Source organism: Cricetulus griseus, assembly GCF_003668045.3.
Source record: "Cricetulus griseus strain 17A/GY chromosome 1 unlocalized genomic scaffold, alternate assembly CriGri-PICRH-1.0 chr1_0, whole genome shotgun sequence".
NCBI lineage: Eukaryota > Metazoa > Chordata > Mammalia > Rodentia > Cricetidae > Cricetulus > Cricetulus griseus.
Window position 1 is genome coordinate 229,053,780 of NW_023276806.1, and position 8,415 is coordinate 229,062,194.

Consider the following 8,415-nt stretch of genomic DNA (forward strand, 5'->3'; position numbering starts at 1 on the left):
GCAGCCCTGATACAGCAATGAGGGCCTAGCCCCTCCCCAAAATTATATCAAAGACTTTGAAGGTCCCTGGTGGAGGACCTCACTATACCTGGGGAGGAGTTGGGGGATGGGTTGGGGGGGTTGGTAGGGAAAAATGGGAGGATGGGAGGGCGAGGGAATTGGGGGCATGGATATGTAAACGTGAGTAGTAATTAAAGAATTTAAATTTAAAAAGTTTGAAACTTAACATTTGAGTTGAATGTTTAATTGAAGATCATTTAGTATCAAAATAAACCATAAATACAGTTCACAGAGAGCCTGGGAACATTTCTGATCCTTGTAAACTATTGTTGTAATTTAAGAAGCAGCACTTGAGAGAAAGATGCAATGGGACAGAGTTTGGGTGGGGGTGTTATTGTGGGAAAGTGAATGGGAAAAGGGGGAGCAGAAAGAGGAGAAAACCCCCTGGGGACAGGAGTGGCAGAAGAGAAGAGGAGAGGAGAGGAGAGAGGAGAAGACAAGACAAGACAAGAGAGTGTGTGTGCACACACATGCATGTGCAAGTGAGAGACAGAGACAGACAGACAGAGAGATAGACAGAGAGATACCTGTCTCCTCAGAGAAGTGTCTCCTCAGTTAAAGTGACCTTTGCACAAGGATACTGCCTGCCAGGCTTGCAGGGTGAAGCATTTAGACAAATCACCAAAGGGGCGGGGCTTGGTTTGCTTGGATGATAACATTCATCCCTTCTCTATTTATTAGAAAGGTGCAGTTAGGCATGGCAGATTAGGGGAATGACGACATTGAGTTCTTGAGACTGCTTCTTGATGTTCTGGGAGGATTTGACTATCTTGGGGGGACCCGAGAAAGCTGGGGCACTGGCCAAGTCCTGGGGTAGCTGTTTGTTTCGCTGGTGGCCAGGCTGTGTGGAACCATCCGGTGTCTCTTGCACCTGGCAAGATGCTGGCACAGCAAGGGACAAGCTTAGGTTTAGAGAATTATTTTTCATTTCTTAGGTCCTGGTGATTGAAGAGGAGTGGGATCACACATGAGGGAGGAGGGTCTGGGGACCAGGGAAAGGTGGAGAGGCTTAGACTATTGATTGACAGTACCTATCTGGAGTGAGTCTGACCTGTTTGAAGTGAATCCAAGCTGACTTCCTGAAACTTACAAGAATTCTTTGAGTTTATAAAAAGATAAGCCTTAGATACATTAGCAGTTTTTTACTGTATATAATTTGTATTGAAATTTACATTGTAAAAATGGCAGTAAACTCATGCCAGAAATGATTCTGGTTGAAAGCCTTAACACTCTTCGTTCCATCTGGAAAACTGTGACAGATATTTTAGCACAGTGAGATGCACTTTTGAAGTCTATAGTCAGAAAACAACTGAGCTTGCAGTTATAATCATATAGTGGTATAGTATGGTGTTTTGTACTCTGTCAGAGTTGGATTAATAGCTTGTCAGAACTCCATCCAGTACTGTTAAGACTACAGACTTTTGGAGTCTTAATAAACAGTAGCATTCTCTTTGTCAGCACTTAAGCCTTTCCATCTTCAGACCTTCATAACTTGCATTTACACACCTTAAGTCACTTTCTTAGACCCTGAAACTTTCTTAGACCCTCACATCTTAAGCTTTCATGGCCTCACATAAACTTTACAACACCTTCTATCTAATTCCCCGGTAGAGATACAAGTGGATGACCACTGAGAGCAGTCACTGTAAAGTAACTTCCTTTAAACAAAGGGATGGTAAGAAGTTATAGTGAAATCTGTTTTGTGACTTTATCCCTTTTGTGAATCTGGTAAAGAGGTAAACTTAGTATTGGCTCCAGGAGAATGAGGCCTGTGACTGAATTTTTGCCTAGATATCTGAGAAGGCAACTGAAGCCTTTCCTGTTGCTTTCATCTAGCAAAGCAACCAGTAGTCAAACTGCATCAGAGTTCTTGAGAAGGATAAAATTTTACCTGAATTAATGATTGTTAACAGAAACTTACTTGCTTGTCACCTGCACAATCAGTCACCAGGGTCCTCCAGGGTCACAGGTTTCAGGGAAACATTCATCTTCTGCTGTTAGATCTAGGCCTGCCAAGCTTCAGAAAATCCTGTGAATTAGAAATTTGTGGGAAGACCAGCCTACCTTTGCCCTAAGCAACTGGAGGCTGTAAATTCCCCAGTGTCCTGTTGTCCATGATCAGAAGAGGCCTTTGCAGAACTTGGGATAAAAGGCAAGTTTTCTCAGTGGCTAGCACTGCTAATTGTGAAGCAAGTTGTGGGTGGAGGTTCTGTGCCCATCCATCTACTTAGGAGGAACTAGAGGTGCTGCCAGGAACTGGCATGTCTCTCAGTTACAAAAAGCTTTGAATAAAACATTTGAAATGCCACATTCTGCAGATCTCTGAGCATTTCAGGACTGTTTTTGTATTGGTTGTATCTGAGTGGACAAACTTTGTCTTTAGGTACTTGTCTTAGGCACACAGGGGCATAGGTAAGGCTTTCTCCCTGTAATTAATTACATCCATACTTAGCATGGCTACAATGACCCTAGTACAGGATCTTCCTGGAAAACAGGATCCAAACTGAGAGACTGTGGAGGGATGTTTTACTCAGAGCCCTACAGCTTGACTGTAACCGATTGTAATTTAGCAGCTCAGATTTATGCTTGCTAAGGACAAAGAAGTAAAGAAAAATCCCTTTTGTAATAGAAGTTTAACACTGCAAACTGACAATGGGGAATGTCAGACAGTATGGTTGAGAATAATTTTTTGAGTTTAGCTCTGAATAAGTCTTCATAACCTTAAATTTATAACACCATTTAAAAGTACACACAAATTTAAAATATTTGAGACTTACTGGTTTCAGTCTAGAAGGAGATAAAATGAAGAGAGATCTTTCTCTTTAACTGTAGCTGCATGTGCTTACATGTGCCATTAAGTTACAGACAGACAGACAGACAGACAGACAGACAGACAGACAGACATGCATACATACATGCATACATGGAAAGTTAATGCTAGCTTGCTCTCATACATATAGAAATGAATCCAAATAACATGCACACCGAGAGATATATTAGACAAGATGTGAATAAATAAAACAAATTTGGTCAGACAAATGTTTAGTCTTAAGTTTGCCCTTAGTAAAAATGGTGATCATCCTCATGGTAACCCTTAGTGAAGATGGCAGTGAAGTCATCTGACCTGTTTGCATTTGCACTTAGTAAAGATAGCAGTGATCCTTTTAACCTTAAACACAATGGCGGCTTCCATGTGATCCCCCTTATTAATGATGGTGGGGGTCACATGGTAGCAAGACACACATGCAGGGCACAGCCATTCAGAATCACACTGGAGTGGCCACACCATACACAAATCTTTTTTTCCATATGTATGAAACAGATGGGAAATGAAAAGCTCTTCCCGAGTGTCCCAATCCAGATGCTGCTTATAATCAGCTCAGTGTGACACAACCCAGGGCCAAGATTCCCTTATTGCATTTTGAAGGGTTTCCAGTTTCATTGAAAGGGACTGGATGACCCAAAGTCCTAACTTATGCTTTAGTGATGACTAAGAACCCACTAGAGATTGCAGAAGTTTATCACCAGGTATTGCCCTATTTGTATATTCCACATAACTGTCCTTACATCAAGTTACTTTCTGTCTGAAATTCAGATACTTAGTTGAGAGTTTTGAAGAATGGAATTAGCATATACAGCTTTGTGCACCCCTTACAATAATAAGTTTTTTGATTCATTCATCTATTTATTATATCTTAATGACTTCCTTTGGAGACAGGGTTTAAGTATGTAGCCCAGGTTGATCTTGAACATGGATATCTGTGGTAGGCATAGCTCCTCCTGCTGCTATTACTGACATATTATAACCCCTAGTCTGTCAGTAATCAGGATTGGATTCTGCCAATTTGGTGAGAAAACCAGAGAGATCCAAGTTTGGACAATAACAGAAACACTCCATACTTGTATCAGTGAATGTGGACAACAGAAGACATTGACACCAGACCCAACCACAGAATTGAGAACAAATGTAATTCCTGTTAAAACAGGAATCTAAACATCTCTTGATGAAACATCAGAAAGAGGACTTCACAGGCTGACTGTCAACATGACAGAAGAGCACAGACACTGGACAGACCCTACAAATGCCTGAGCTCATAGGATTCCATGTCTTGGTAAACATATTCATTGAAATAATACGGAATAAGAACGGCAGAAGACACAGGAGTAAGGGGAATATGTGAAAGCCAGAGGGAAAGAACAACAGTTGTACACACACAGGCCTCACTTGGCTCCACACAGTCTTCAACTCTCACCAGAGGCCAAGGAGTTAACATAGAACAAATGACTCTCAAAGAATCTTGGTCTTTATTTTTTCCATTGAGGTATACTCATCTTTAGTACAATAATTAAATACCCACTCTGAAAGATGTCTTGCACCCATAAAATTGGTGAATTTCAAGGAACATGCATTAAGTTGTAGCACAGCAAAAACTAAACTATCAGAGATGGAGGTTTGCCATTCCAGCCTCTGTTGGAACAGCAATGGTGATTGGATGGGACTGGTTGCTGCTCAGGGTCGTTCTGCACTCATCACCTGGTTACACTGTACCCACAGGAGACAGACACAGAGCAACAGTCAGATATAGGAAGAGAAGTTATCAGTTCTTGAAGCCACAGTGGGAAAAGTGAAAAAAATATAAATCCCATCTGTTAGGCTCAGTCCAGCTGTCTTGTCTTGCAGGAGAAAAACAAAAGTAGGAAATTCAGATCAGTCTTAAATGGTGACATTTGGAACAGTCCATCACACACTCAAACTACCCTAATCCCTAGAGTCCCCATACCCCAGGGTTCCATCCTCTGACCTCTCCCTGTCACACACTAGGCCCTTTAGTGTATCACTTTTTAAAACAGTAACAGTTTCTGGACATCCTAGAAACTTGAACTCCCAGTGGTAAGTGATACAAGAACAGATCAAAGCCTCTGAAGATGGAACTAAATGAAAAGGTCAGGGCTGGCTGAGAAGCTCCATGGGATCCAGTCTACACTGCCAACCTGTCTCAGGGATGAACCCCAACTGTAGTGACTGGCAAACCTAGACATAGCTGCCTCTTGTTTTACCCTGGGAAAATCCCTTTTATTAGAGCTCATGGAAGCATCAGGATCTAGATGACCTGGAGGAATCTCCTGGTTCTTATCTCATGGAAGTTTCCAAAACTATGACTGCAGCGGAATCAAGATGGAAGATTGCACATGAAGAGGACTAACTGGACTCTTGGTTATCTGTTCTCAGTAGAAACCTTTCCATCTGACCTCTGAGAGCTGAGGATCAGGTCTCTGCCACCTCTATCATTGCAGGGATGAATCTGCTCATTACTTCCATTATGCTTCCTTCACAATGGGGTTAATGTCAGCTCATCAGCACAAGACAGAATAAGCCACTGTGTGGATGAAACTTTGCTCTCATGAGTTAGGGCACAGTCTCAGCTGGGCTTGATATTCCCAGAGAGACAGGAACTCAGACCCTGCCATTTTCTTACCTTTGGTCCTCCACTTACATATCAGAAAACTCACCACAGCTCCCATAAGCACAGCTCCAAGAACCAGGCCAATCACAATTGGCAACATGGGAACAGAGGGCTGAGGAGGCTCTGAGGGAAAAATTAAAGTAACAGAAAGGACTCTGACCTCCAGCTCTCAGTCATGACCCTGCTCCAGTTCTCCCAAGGACTCCTGCTCTCTGTGCTAACTCCTACTGCTTACCCCATCTCAGGGTGAGGGGCTCAGGCAGCCCCTCATGGTTCACATGGCATGTGTATCTCTGCTCCTCCCCAGGAGGCACCACCACAGCTGCCCACTTCTGGAAGGTTCCATCTCCTGCAGGCCTGGTCTCTATCACCTCCATGTCCAGATTCTGGTTGCTCCCATCCCTCTGCCAGGTCAGGGTGATCTCAGCATGGTAGAAATCCAGGGCCCAGCACCTTAGAGTGACAGTTCCATCAGCTCTGACCTTATGGGTCACATGTAATTTCGGGATGTCTGAGGGAATAAAATGAAACTTTCAGGTATTTTGCATTCTTTATGGAGATAGATAAATGTGCATGTAACCTTGTTTTGTATGAAAGGGACAGTTTTCTACAAGGAGAGATGTTGACCCCACACACCAGCCTAGTCTCAGGATAAGGATGGAGTAATCTGTTCCTTGGAAAGCTTCAGAATCAGCATGAGCCACCAGAGAGCTGGAGACTCTGGATCTCCCTCTAGGAATATGGACTTCTGGGTCTCACTGGATGGGGACTGAGATTCAGGACTCAGAGCACAAATGTACATGGACAGTGAACAGGCCTCAACGAGGTCAGATTCAAAATGCAAATTGAAGGGAACTTCTGCTTAACTGACAGGCTGAACTCTCCAGAGAAGACTTATTATTCCTCTGGAGAGTCCCTCTCTCTTGTTGAATTAGGAAACCCATGACACCCTTCCCATTTCATGCAAGACCAAGTTAGTATTCCAGCTTCCCCCTGCTGAGGAAGAATCCTCGGGGGACAGGGCCTCCAGTCTCAGTGCAGGTGTGGCAGTTTCTTTCCTTACCTGTTCTCAGCAAAATCTCCTTCCCATAGTCCAGCTGAGCAAAGAGCATCTTCACACATTCAACTTCCAATAGACGCCTCAAATCTTTGCAAGACTTTTCTCCTCGAACTCTTGGGTCAGGATCTCAGCTGCCTTTCCTACTGCAGTCCAGGTGCTCAGGTCCTCATTTAGTGCAATGTAATCATGGCCATTGAAGATCATTTCAAATTGTCCATGAATATAGTTTGATCCAGGCAACACATCACAGGACACTGTGTGATATCCTGTCCAAGCCCCTACTTTCAGCCATTGTAATAATATCCTAGCCAAGCCCCTACCATCAGCCACTCTCACAGGGCCAGGTTCCTTGGGGCCCCTCTGTAGCTCAGTCCCTCCCACTTGGCCTTTATAAATGGCTAAATTTTAGCTTAAATTGTGTTTAAAACCTGGTCAATGCCCCCAGGTCCTCTGTAGCCTAGTCTACATGGGTCTCATTTCACTGGGGTATATCTAAGATATGGGGAAATGGAGGAAAACTTTTGGGAGTGTGAAATTTGGGATTTCTGATTCGGGTTCACTCACCAGTTTCACTTTGATTTTAGATGTGAAGCACTTTCTTCAGAAGGCGCTTGAAGAAGTCTCTTAGATTCAGCATGCCCAGAGTCGACTGCTCCCAATACTCTGGCTGCTGCTGATCCAACCAAGGTGCACAGTGCTCCAGCTTCGGAGTCTGTGTTATGGTGTTGAGTCTCTCAATATGAATGTCTTCCAAGTAGGCAGAACAGATGAAGTGAGACGCCAGGGGGTCAGGCCAGGTGAGCAGGGTTTGCAAATAGCTCAGGGAGTGTGAGCCTAGGAGCAGTGCACCTTTAGACCCAGACCTCCCACCTAGTGTCCTATGCTGCTCCCCACAGTCCTCCCAGCATAGCAGGAAGCAGGGGACAGGGGACAAGATGTAAAATAAATAAATAAGGTCCTAGAAGGATCTGGCTGAGCTAGGGGAGAGGAAGATTTTTCTGTGCTGCAGCCACAGGGGGGAATCCATTTCTTTCCCCAGTTAGGTGCTTGCCGTTCTGACACCCACACACACCCTCTGGATGCCTGGTCATGACGAGGTTGCCCAGGATCAGTAGAAGGAGAGCCTCCAGAACAAAGGACTTCATTTTGCTTGAAGAGTGGACACTGAGTCTCTTCTTGTCTGTGTTCAGTTTATAAAAAGGATATGGAGAAGGCTATTGGCTTTTCTAAGATTTCCCAGTGGTACTGATAGAGAGCATGGAAAAATGAACTCCTGGAAGAGAAATCTCCAGGGCCCTGCTTTCCCGGCTCACACCCAGCTCTGGGACCTTGGATCCTAGCAGCAATGTAAGGGGACAAGTTTGTTAACCTGATCATTGTCGACCTCATCTTGATCAAAATATCCTTTGAGTCCAGCCCATCGACTATTGTGTCAGCAATTCTCACCCTGACATAGCAGATATCTACAAAGTCTTAGAAATTGATTGACCCTCAAAGGCATTTAAGCGTCTGTGGATTATGTCAATCCATGTTCACTACATTAGAAACTGAGAATTTTAAACATTTGCTTCATTGTACTTTAATGTTAAAGTGCATATAAGCAGAATGTTGCCAAAAAGGAACAATTGTTTTCCAAAAAAAAAAATGAAACGGTGAAACTAATAGATATTTGCATGTCTGTCTGTTCTTATTGTAGCCTTTTTAGATACATTTATCTTGTTTTCTGATTTTCCTATTTAACATTTATTTCTATGTGCTGTGTAAGCAAAGCATCTTCACAAAATTGTACAGGGAATATAGTTTAAAGTTTGTTTATTTTTGTTAATCTGT

The 8,415-nt window shown here is 43.4% G+C and overlaps 1 pseudogene; it reads right to left on the reverse strand.

The window, feature by feature from the left end:
• Positions 1-751: 751 nt before the first annotated feature.
• LOC100756947 lies at positions 752-6,789 on the reverse strand (annotated as a pseudogene).
• Positions 6,790-8,415: the final 1,626 nt, after the last annotated feature.